Here is a 9,170-nt window from a genome sequence, read left to right on the forward strand (position 1 = left end):
CCACAGAATTTATTCATGTATGTGTTTTCACGTGCACATGGCCAAGAATGATCTCAAGGTGGTTTTAACATTATTAGGCAAATGTTAAGCCCCAACTGAAAGGAATTTTACCTAAATAATTGCCTAGCTAATTGCAGTAGAAGTTATGTATTCGTCCAGGTCCCTTTAAAGGGGAAATGTTAATCATGCAACACAGTACACCAATTTGGATTAAAAAAAAGGCTAAAATAGGTATCAGGACACGATATATGGTTATAAAAATTGCAGAGGAATCTCTGGTGTCCACAAAGAGCAACGTCTGCCTTGGAAACCTGAAAGGCCAAATTAACCATGACAGGACTTTTATTTATGATTCAGGGCAGAGAAGAGAGTGCAAATTCAATTTTTAGGTTATTAAGACATCCCTTTGCCTCAGGACTACCATGTTGGTAGAATTTTATTGCTTTAATACTGCTGAATTTAATCACTTTAAATCTTTGACAGTTGCATTAGTATCTGCAATTTCAGCAATACTTTGATTCATTGGCCCAGTCCGGAGCGAGTTTCATGGTCTGTCACACACTGTGATTGATTATTGTCCCTGTCAAAGTCCAGGCTTTTATACCTATTGAAGAACTTGGTACCTTTTTTGGATGTGCACATACTAGCAATTTTTTCAGCCTTCATATGACAGAAGCGATTTTTGCTTTGTTACATGTTACAGAATATGCATTTTGATTAAGCTCTCACACACCGGTTGATGAGCATGTAGAAAGGGTCCTGCGTTTTGGTATGTGCCACCTAGTCTCCATGTCAATTATTCTTTCCACATGAAATTTGACTATGTGAATTCTCTCTGAAATGTTCTAGTCACTCCCGGTTGATGTGGGAACATGTAGCAGGCATATAGAAAGCTCTGCCTGTTAGTTTTTTTGGAAGTCTTGTCATTATCATCCCCCGGCCTTTTCTATAGACGAAAATGCTGCTTACTGGTGACAGGGCTGACAGAGGAAGCAAAGTCAAACTGGAAGGCCAGTGATGCATCTAAATACTAATTGCAATTAATACTCAGAAATAATTAAAGGCATCTGCTTTTCTTTCAGAGGAAAATACTTGGTCTTGCAAATGCTGCTTTTTGATAAATCGTATAATATCTATGAAAGACCTCATACAGATGACACGGACTCACCTTACCGCACGCGCTCCGTAGTACAGCTTCGCAGGAACCCCTTCAACATCGCGCTTTAAAGGGTAGCAAACTTCTGTTTACAAAATGGAACAGTATTATTATATATTAATGGTATTATAGTAACTTATTATTATATATTAATGGTATTATTATATACTATAGTATTCTATACAGAACCAAAACCTCCTCTCAAACACTAATTTGACAGAATTTACCACTGCCAATATGCAAGTGATCATAATACAATAATTACGCTGTCACGGTTCTCACCTATAAGAACGTTTTCCTCGGTACACTATTTCAGCCATTCAGGGAATGAAATTGTGTTAACTGGTGAATTTCAGAAGCAACGCAGGATGTTTCTTTTCACCCGGAATGGGACAGGGATGTTTTTGAAAAGAATGCGATTAAGTTGTGTCTTTCTGAACAGTCGCAGAGGTAAGATTGCATTAGCAACATTTGCCTGCCTTTCAAGTGCTTTGCTTAATGTCCTTTTAAAGTAGCTTACAAGACAAAGTGGTGGGCAAACGGATGGCAACATTAAAAGAAAAATCTCATTTTACTTTACTTTACTTACTCATTTTACTTTACTTTATTTGACCCCTTCAAGGTTTGAGTTTGCTTTAAAAAAGAACTAGTGCTGCACTAAAGCTACCCAAAAGAGATTTGGCAGAACAGCTTTTTGATAGAAGGATATAAACATGCTGAGTCTCCCTCGGCTTTCCTCACTGGAAGCAACCTGTGGCCTCGGCCTCTGGGATGGGTGGTCAGAAGAAGAAACTCTGCCTTTGCAGTATGTTCTTCTTCCCACTTCAATTCCGCAGGGCTTTCTGAGTAGGAAAGGCGTGGAAGTTGCAAATTCAGTGCGTGTCCTGCACAAATACAGGCGTGAGTTAGCAGTGAACTCCAAACATCGGCTTTTAGTGAATTTAGACTCCACTGAAAGGGAGTAATTTGTAACGTAAGAGTGTTTCCTCCTAAAATATAATACAAATATCCACAAAGCCTTTCATAAAGAGACAAGGAAAACTTTCCAGATCTCGATTACTACACACACACAAAATATTTACAAAAATAATCGTAGAGAAATATTTTTACTACATAATAGACAACCACTGGCTCTATGTAATGGTTTCAGTGTTTTGTAACGCAGAGTAGACTTTATGTTAGCCAGACTTAATATATTGTTTCTACAGTACGTATGAGAGATTCTCCTCTTTACAGAAGAAAATAACCGAGCAGGAACCAGAACTCAGAGTTACATAAAATCTTACATTGTATGTCTTCGTCAGGCAGCACCAAGTTTGCTGTGTCACATCTTTTGAGAATAGCTATCCCGAGCAGATGAACTGTTACGATCAGCAAGGGTCACGCTGCAGAATAAGCATCTGTGCTGTTCAGGACCTTGTGAATGTTTGGACTGGAGTTTAATTTCACCTTTTGGCTTTTTTCCCTGCATTGTGGTAATTTCTCGGCTGTCTCAGGCTGCGTTTGAGTCTTTCTCTGACCCCAGTGTTCCTTGGCTAGTCCTTCTGCAACAAACCCTTTCTCTGTGTACCTTCAGATGAGCTATCTCAGAAGAAATCTCACTGGGATCAGAAGAATCTAGGGAAAGCACTGGTTTGACTCCTAAAATCTGAAATTGTTCTGTTTAATGACTTAAGCAGAGCTTAAATGTGTGCCATTGACATAAGTGAGAGTTGGACTAAGCCCCAGAAGACCATTCAAGTCCAGGAAGGTGGTTCTCGCTCTCCTCTGGTGCAAGTGAGGAAATTTGAATACAATTAAGGTATACATTTAGGAGCAGATGGACTTGGCTGTAATGATGGGTAACACATTTCTGGCTTTCTAAAGCGTCTTTTTTTTTTCCTCCAGTGTTTTTGGCCAAAAATGGTTTGTAAATACCATTTCTCAAAGGTCTGATTGTAACAAGACGGATGCAAACTGCTAACGTAACATTAAAGCAAAATTACTGTCGAACTGTTTATGCTTACAAAAACGCATCCACCATTTAGGGTCCCCGTCAGATCCTCCGCCTTCACATAACGAGGCCCTCTCGCACAGAAAGGAACGTAAGTTTCAAAGACATTGTGGTTTTAGTAGCATCACTGAAGTTTAACAAGCTCCGGAAGGGTTCTGCTGCACATCCCTGCACTTTTAAAACTCGGGAGAAAAGCATTTCAAGCGAATGTGTAAAATTTTCTTTTTTAAATATTTGAGTAACAGAAAAGCAACGTTACCTTCCCGTAGCGCAACCCTGCTGTCTCTCAGCCTCTGGCTCACGGGTGTCTTTTAGCTGCAGCGACAACCCCAGGAGTTTTGCTGTTAATTGCGATAGCGGTAGGGCCGGACCGCTCCGAACAGCTAACAGTTAGGGATGCTGCCTCTTTGGGTGTACCGCGTAGCATATACCGTTAATATATTTTTCTCCACCTCAATAAGGATTTTCAGAGCTTACTTCCTCTATGTTGAAAAATACACCGTGATTGTTTCCCAAAATGGAGTCTTTGGCTAGACTTTTCTCTCCTCGTCAAAGGTGCCAACCTGATAGTGCCGGAGGTAGATTAATTTTGTTTTGTTAAAACATCTAATCTTGTCATCTTTATGAAGCCTGTGCGTTTGATTAATATTAAATAGACTACATTAGTGGTATCTAACCGGTACGGCCTGTACAAATGTAATACAATCTCCTTCCATACTATTTTATCACATTACTCTGGTTTCTAATCTTGCAAATATTCTCAAGAGGAATTACTCACATTCATAAAGTAACCTCATATTCTTTAATGTTTGCAGGCTTGGGCCCCAGGTTACAATACCATTTATATTAAAATTGTTTAGGGGCTGCTAATTATTCCAGATTCTGCATTTAGGATTATGTTTTGAAGGGAAAAATACGTCTTATTTGTCTGATTTTATTTTTTTCCTGTTTCTTTCTGATCTGTTTTGTAGTTACACATATGGGAAGGATGATGCACATGGGAAAATACTTGGTAGTTTGGTGCTAAAAGTGTCCTCTGTGCTCAAAGAATAAAGGATTGCAACTGATTTGACATTTTAAAATTTTTTTTGGCTAAAAAAATGGAAGAAGGAACTCAGTTCGTAATATGATTTGTCAAGCTACATTTTAGTGATCAGCACAGAATGAAATTTGAAACACATTTATTTGTTTGCATTTGCACATTTTAGAAACATGGGGGTTTAGTTTTCTTAAAGTGTGCTTCCTTGTGTTTCACATTTCATCTGAAGGACTGAAATTAAATTTGTGTAGGAAGCCAATAAAAGGGGTTTATGAGTACGTGCAACTGCTACTCATTTGCAGCCTATGACAAAATGAATTTCCATGGCAGCTTGTAAATTCGTGAAATTTAGAACTTCAGGTAATACCAAAAGCAAATAAACGATGGAAGAAGCTAAGTCTGGCTGCAATACACTGAGATTTGGCCATTTAAGCACTTCTGAAACATTTTGACATGTGTTTATGCACCTTTGAGCATAAATACTTTAATCAGAGCAGTGCATTCGTGTTTATAGACTGGGATTGTGTTCCCTAGGTCCAGTTTGTTCTGTGGTTTCGGTGATACAAGCCCCGTAGGCTTTAGCCTTGCAATTCAGTGAAAATACTTCTGCATGACATCCCTGGCCTGCTGTGGAACACCCCTTTGAAGAGTCCCAGCATGAAAAAAGCTTCAAAATCAGATTCTAATACCAGAAATTGAGACGCAAGTTCCTGTAACAGCAAGGAAAATAGGTTCCTCCAACCTCTAAAAAAAAACAAACCCCAAAAAACCCCAAACAACTCTACTGTCTCTTGCTCCCATCAAATACATTAAAACCAGTGATTTGTAACAGATGGGGAGAAAGACTGCTCGGATGATTAGGGGAAGGGAGACGCAACTTACAAGGAGGGGTGAGGAGAAGGGAGGATTCCTTTCTTTGAGTATATTGGGGAATATATGCTGGGAATGGTGGGAGGACAACAGAGAGAGATGACAACAAGTAGATATAGATTATCCAGTAGCAAAGTTAGGAATTATCAACCAGCTCCCTGCCATTAAAGAAACCTGATTCTGAAGAAGCTTTGCAACTGAAACAGGCAAAAAACCCTGCGAAAACATAAAGCTGTTCTAGCAGCTTTCCAACAACCAAGAACTATCTTCACCTGCAAGTAGTTCAGCTTTACTACATCAAAAAATATGGCAGAGCAGGAATGGAAACACCCATCAAGGCAGAGACCTCTGCAAGGGAACGGACACGAGGTCATTCAGTCTTACTCTTTTCATCAAATAGGAAAGATTTTTACACTCTGTTGTATGTTTACCTGATCCTAGCTGTAACACTCGACAGAGTACAATGCAACCGTCTATGGCAAATTACATGACTACTGCAATCGTCTGACAATTCTTATTTCTCCATATAGTCCTACCAATATAAGCCAATATGACATAAATACCCTTTTAAAAGTAGTCTTTCAACACTCTCTTAGTTCATCTTGAAACACGAGTACATTGAAATTAGTATTTTATGTTCTTCAGAAAGATCTATGTGGATTTATCTTTCAGACTTGTCGTGTTCTCTGGTTTTGGCTCACTTAGGAAGTAAACTTTATGAAAATATCTAAAAAGTCTTTGTATACTGAGTAAATACACTTAAAAAATCAGGAGGCAAGTAGTAGTAAAACGCATTCATTTAAAAACACAAAGGAAAATTAAAAAAAAAATTAAAAAAATTAGCAGATGAACTGATCTGGAACCCTGAATAGATGTCGGACCTGAAGATGTCCCTAAGATTGTGTTAGTACACGCACATATAGAAACCCTGAACACACATATAGAAACCCTGATGGGATCCAGGCTTTATCCCCCTACTTGGGTGTTGTGAGTTTTATGGTGACAAGTCTGGGGCCCCTAATATAAAAATAAAAATAATAAAAAAATAAAAATAAATACAAACCCCCCATGTCTCAGCTATGCAGGGAGGACTATAAGGAGCTTTCCTCTCTTTCCTGTGCTCCTAGTAATTTATGGAGTTTCAAAAGGAGTACAGCCAGCTCCCGTCCTCTGGAGTGCGAACACGCCGCCTCTTCTCCACACCCTGCCATTTCTGCTTAGCAAGAAATAAAAAAGGATTTTGTGCTGAGACACACAAGAAAACCAGAGACCGCTAAAATTTGAGGCCATCTGAGCTTGTCCGATTGCCGCTAGTATTCCTCCACAGCTAAAAGAACGGCATCATTAAAGGTAACGCGTGCTATTTAAGGACAGCATAGATTTTAGAACGCAAGGTGTTTTTAGATTACAATGTTCAGCTGAAGACAATATGTATCACTCACTTTGTCTTGTTTTATAATACAACCTAGTCACAACCTGGCCAGTGAACCATCTTGTCAAATTGGCAAGCATCTTTTAATTCAGGCATATTTCATTTATCCATTGAGTCTTCCTCTGTTTTCCAGGTGGGAATCTCATAAAGACAGAAGCTTGCTTCCTGTTTACGTTATGCTTGTCAGAAAGTGCTCACGGGGACTCCAGTGGGGTGGATGTGAGAAGTCCCGCTTTTCTGCAGGTTGCTTGCAGTGCCCAAAGAGACCTCTCTCAAAAGCACTTCTCCTCCCGAGGAGAACTCCTCAGGAGAAGTTTAATTAGAAAGATTTCAGCACTGTTCAGTAGCATTGTGCTTCGGATTTTGGCTTAGATATGTTGCTCCTACGGAAATTCTGGCTTAGAAAAAAAGGAAAAGGCGAGTTAGCTGAAAGAGGAAAGAAATTTTAATATTAAGCATAATCATAATGGTGAGATTTATTGTTTTGTCTTTGTTCTCATAGAGAAAAATCACACTTTTTAAAGTGAGCGCATACTTTTATCATTAAAACTCACCACATGTTAAAACTTACAGAGAGCTTTAACGCAGTGAAATGTCCCATCTCTGCAAGCGTAATGACCCTCCAAATCATCATCCTAAGTATGTTATTCTGTGATGTCCTCGGAGTGAAAGAGTGTTTGTATGCATTCACAACACAAGTTTGTCATGGAGTGGATGATGGATAAATCTGAGAGGGATAAGCATCCATCAGCGGCTGGATTTACCTTCCTTCTAGCATGGGGTAAGGCAGTATGGAGCCTGGCTCAGCTCCAAAATACCCAATGAGAGACTTTATCTTGTTTTGTGTCTTATTGTCCCCAAAACAACCGGGACAAATCCCTTCTGCTCAGAAAACTGTGAAGAACATCCTACCAGAGCCAAAGTCTGAGCTACTCCTCCTCCTCACTGAGAAAATGCGCTGGTCGCTGAGAACCACAAGAAGTCCCAGTCCAAGCTACCGCCCACAAGTCTGGGCACTATTATGCAGATTTCTATTAGCCATGCTTTTATTAAAAATTACATAAGATGTTTCAAACATCAAGAGAAGGATTAAAAGGTTTACGGTGCTTCAAGTGTAAAGGATTTTCTAGAAGAGGAAAAACCAGAAAAACCGGACTCTGTCGGTGGCACTCCAGCAAGAGCCTGATGGGTTTAGAAGTGAATGCGAAGGAGCAGGCTTGGTGGGAGACATTGGTATTTAATTTAAATAACAACAACCAACCAAACAAAGGCTTGGCACTTGATTTCATTTGCATCGAGATGAAACCAAGAGGCTTAAAATTTTTCATGATAAGCCAGAATGAGAGAAAGAAACTCCAGAATATCCGGGAAATTTGTGGCTAGGAAGTTCCCTAGGGGATGCGAGGGCAAATCAGGGAGTCAAACTCACATGTGCCACGTCTGAAGTCAGCGCACTAGCCACAGGGCTAGTGTAGTTTCTAAGGCTTTTCTACCATCCATTCCCTTTCTGTAATTTGGCCCTGCTCTTTAAACATTCACTTTTGTTGCAGTGAAGATCAAAACCAACTAGGAGAATCACAGATTTCATTCTTTTTTTTTTTTTTGGTGAAAATAGCAGAGTAATTTGCAGTCTTTGGCTCAATGTGTATTGATGTATGTATGCAAGATGAAATAGCTCCATTCAAAGACAGAGGTAAGTATATAGTCATTTACAGAAATCATGTAAATATCTATAGCCCTCAGCTAGTACTAGTTCCAAATTAGGATCCCAAGCTACCATTTTCCAGGTGAATAAAGTACTCACGAGAATATTGCCTGGTCTGGAACTGCTCCATCATTTCCTTTCTTTCTCCTCCTCCTTGTTTTGACTAGAAATTCTTGCTGGAGCCCAGCAACTTAATTCAGCGGTAAACACATTTCTGAAGAGCCTACTCCAAATTTGGTCAATAACACGCTTATTCTTTTCTTATTTACATAAAAAGGTTGATCTGCCATTTCTAGACTATTTCCAAACTATTTCTCTTTCAAAGGAAAAAGATAGGACGAGGGGCAATGGTTTTAAATTAGAGCAGGGCAGGTTTAGATTAGACATTAGGAAGAAGTTCTTTACAATGAGGGTGGTGAGACACTGGCCCAGGTTGCCCAGAGAGGTGGAGGAGGCCCCATCCCTGGAGACGTTCAAGGCCAGGCTGGATGAGGCTCTGAGCAACCTGATCTAGTTGAAGATGTCCCTGCTTACTGCAGGGGGGTTGGACTGGATGGCCTTTAAACGTCCCTTCCAACCCAACACATTCTATGATTCTATGAAAAATAAATTCAGTAAGCCAGTGAGTTAAAACAGACCATCTGCGTGAGAAGGTACAAACCCAAAGCAGACAGAGAGAAGCAAAGAAAGAACTTGAGTTTTTTATGGGGTACTGGTAAAAAGCCAATGGGTTAAATTGTGCTGAAAAGACCAAGCCACTGTAAGAAATTGTCAGGTGTTGATCACTATGAGCTTAAAAAAGTGATTTTTTACAGGTAAGAAAGGAGCAGTGTGCTGAGCTTGCTGAGAAAGCCCAGCAGAAAGACCCAGAGCCCTCTTCCTTCACACTGCACACTGGTGCTTGGTCAGGGGAGGTGGTGACCCCTTGGTCATTTTGGCGTCACTTCTCGTTGCCATTTACGCAGTAGCGTGTTC

Source organism: Rissa tridactyla, chromosome 4, assembly GCF_028500815.1.
Source record: "Rissa tridactyla isolate bRisTri1 chromosome 4, bRisTri1.patW.cur.20221130, whole genome shotgun sequence".
NCBI classification, from domain to species: Eukaryota; Metazoa; Chordata; class Aves; order Charadriiformes; family Laridae; genus Rissa; species Rissa tridactyla.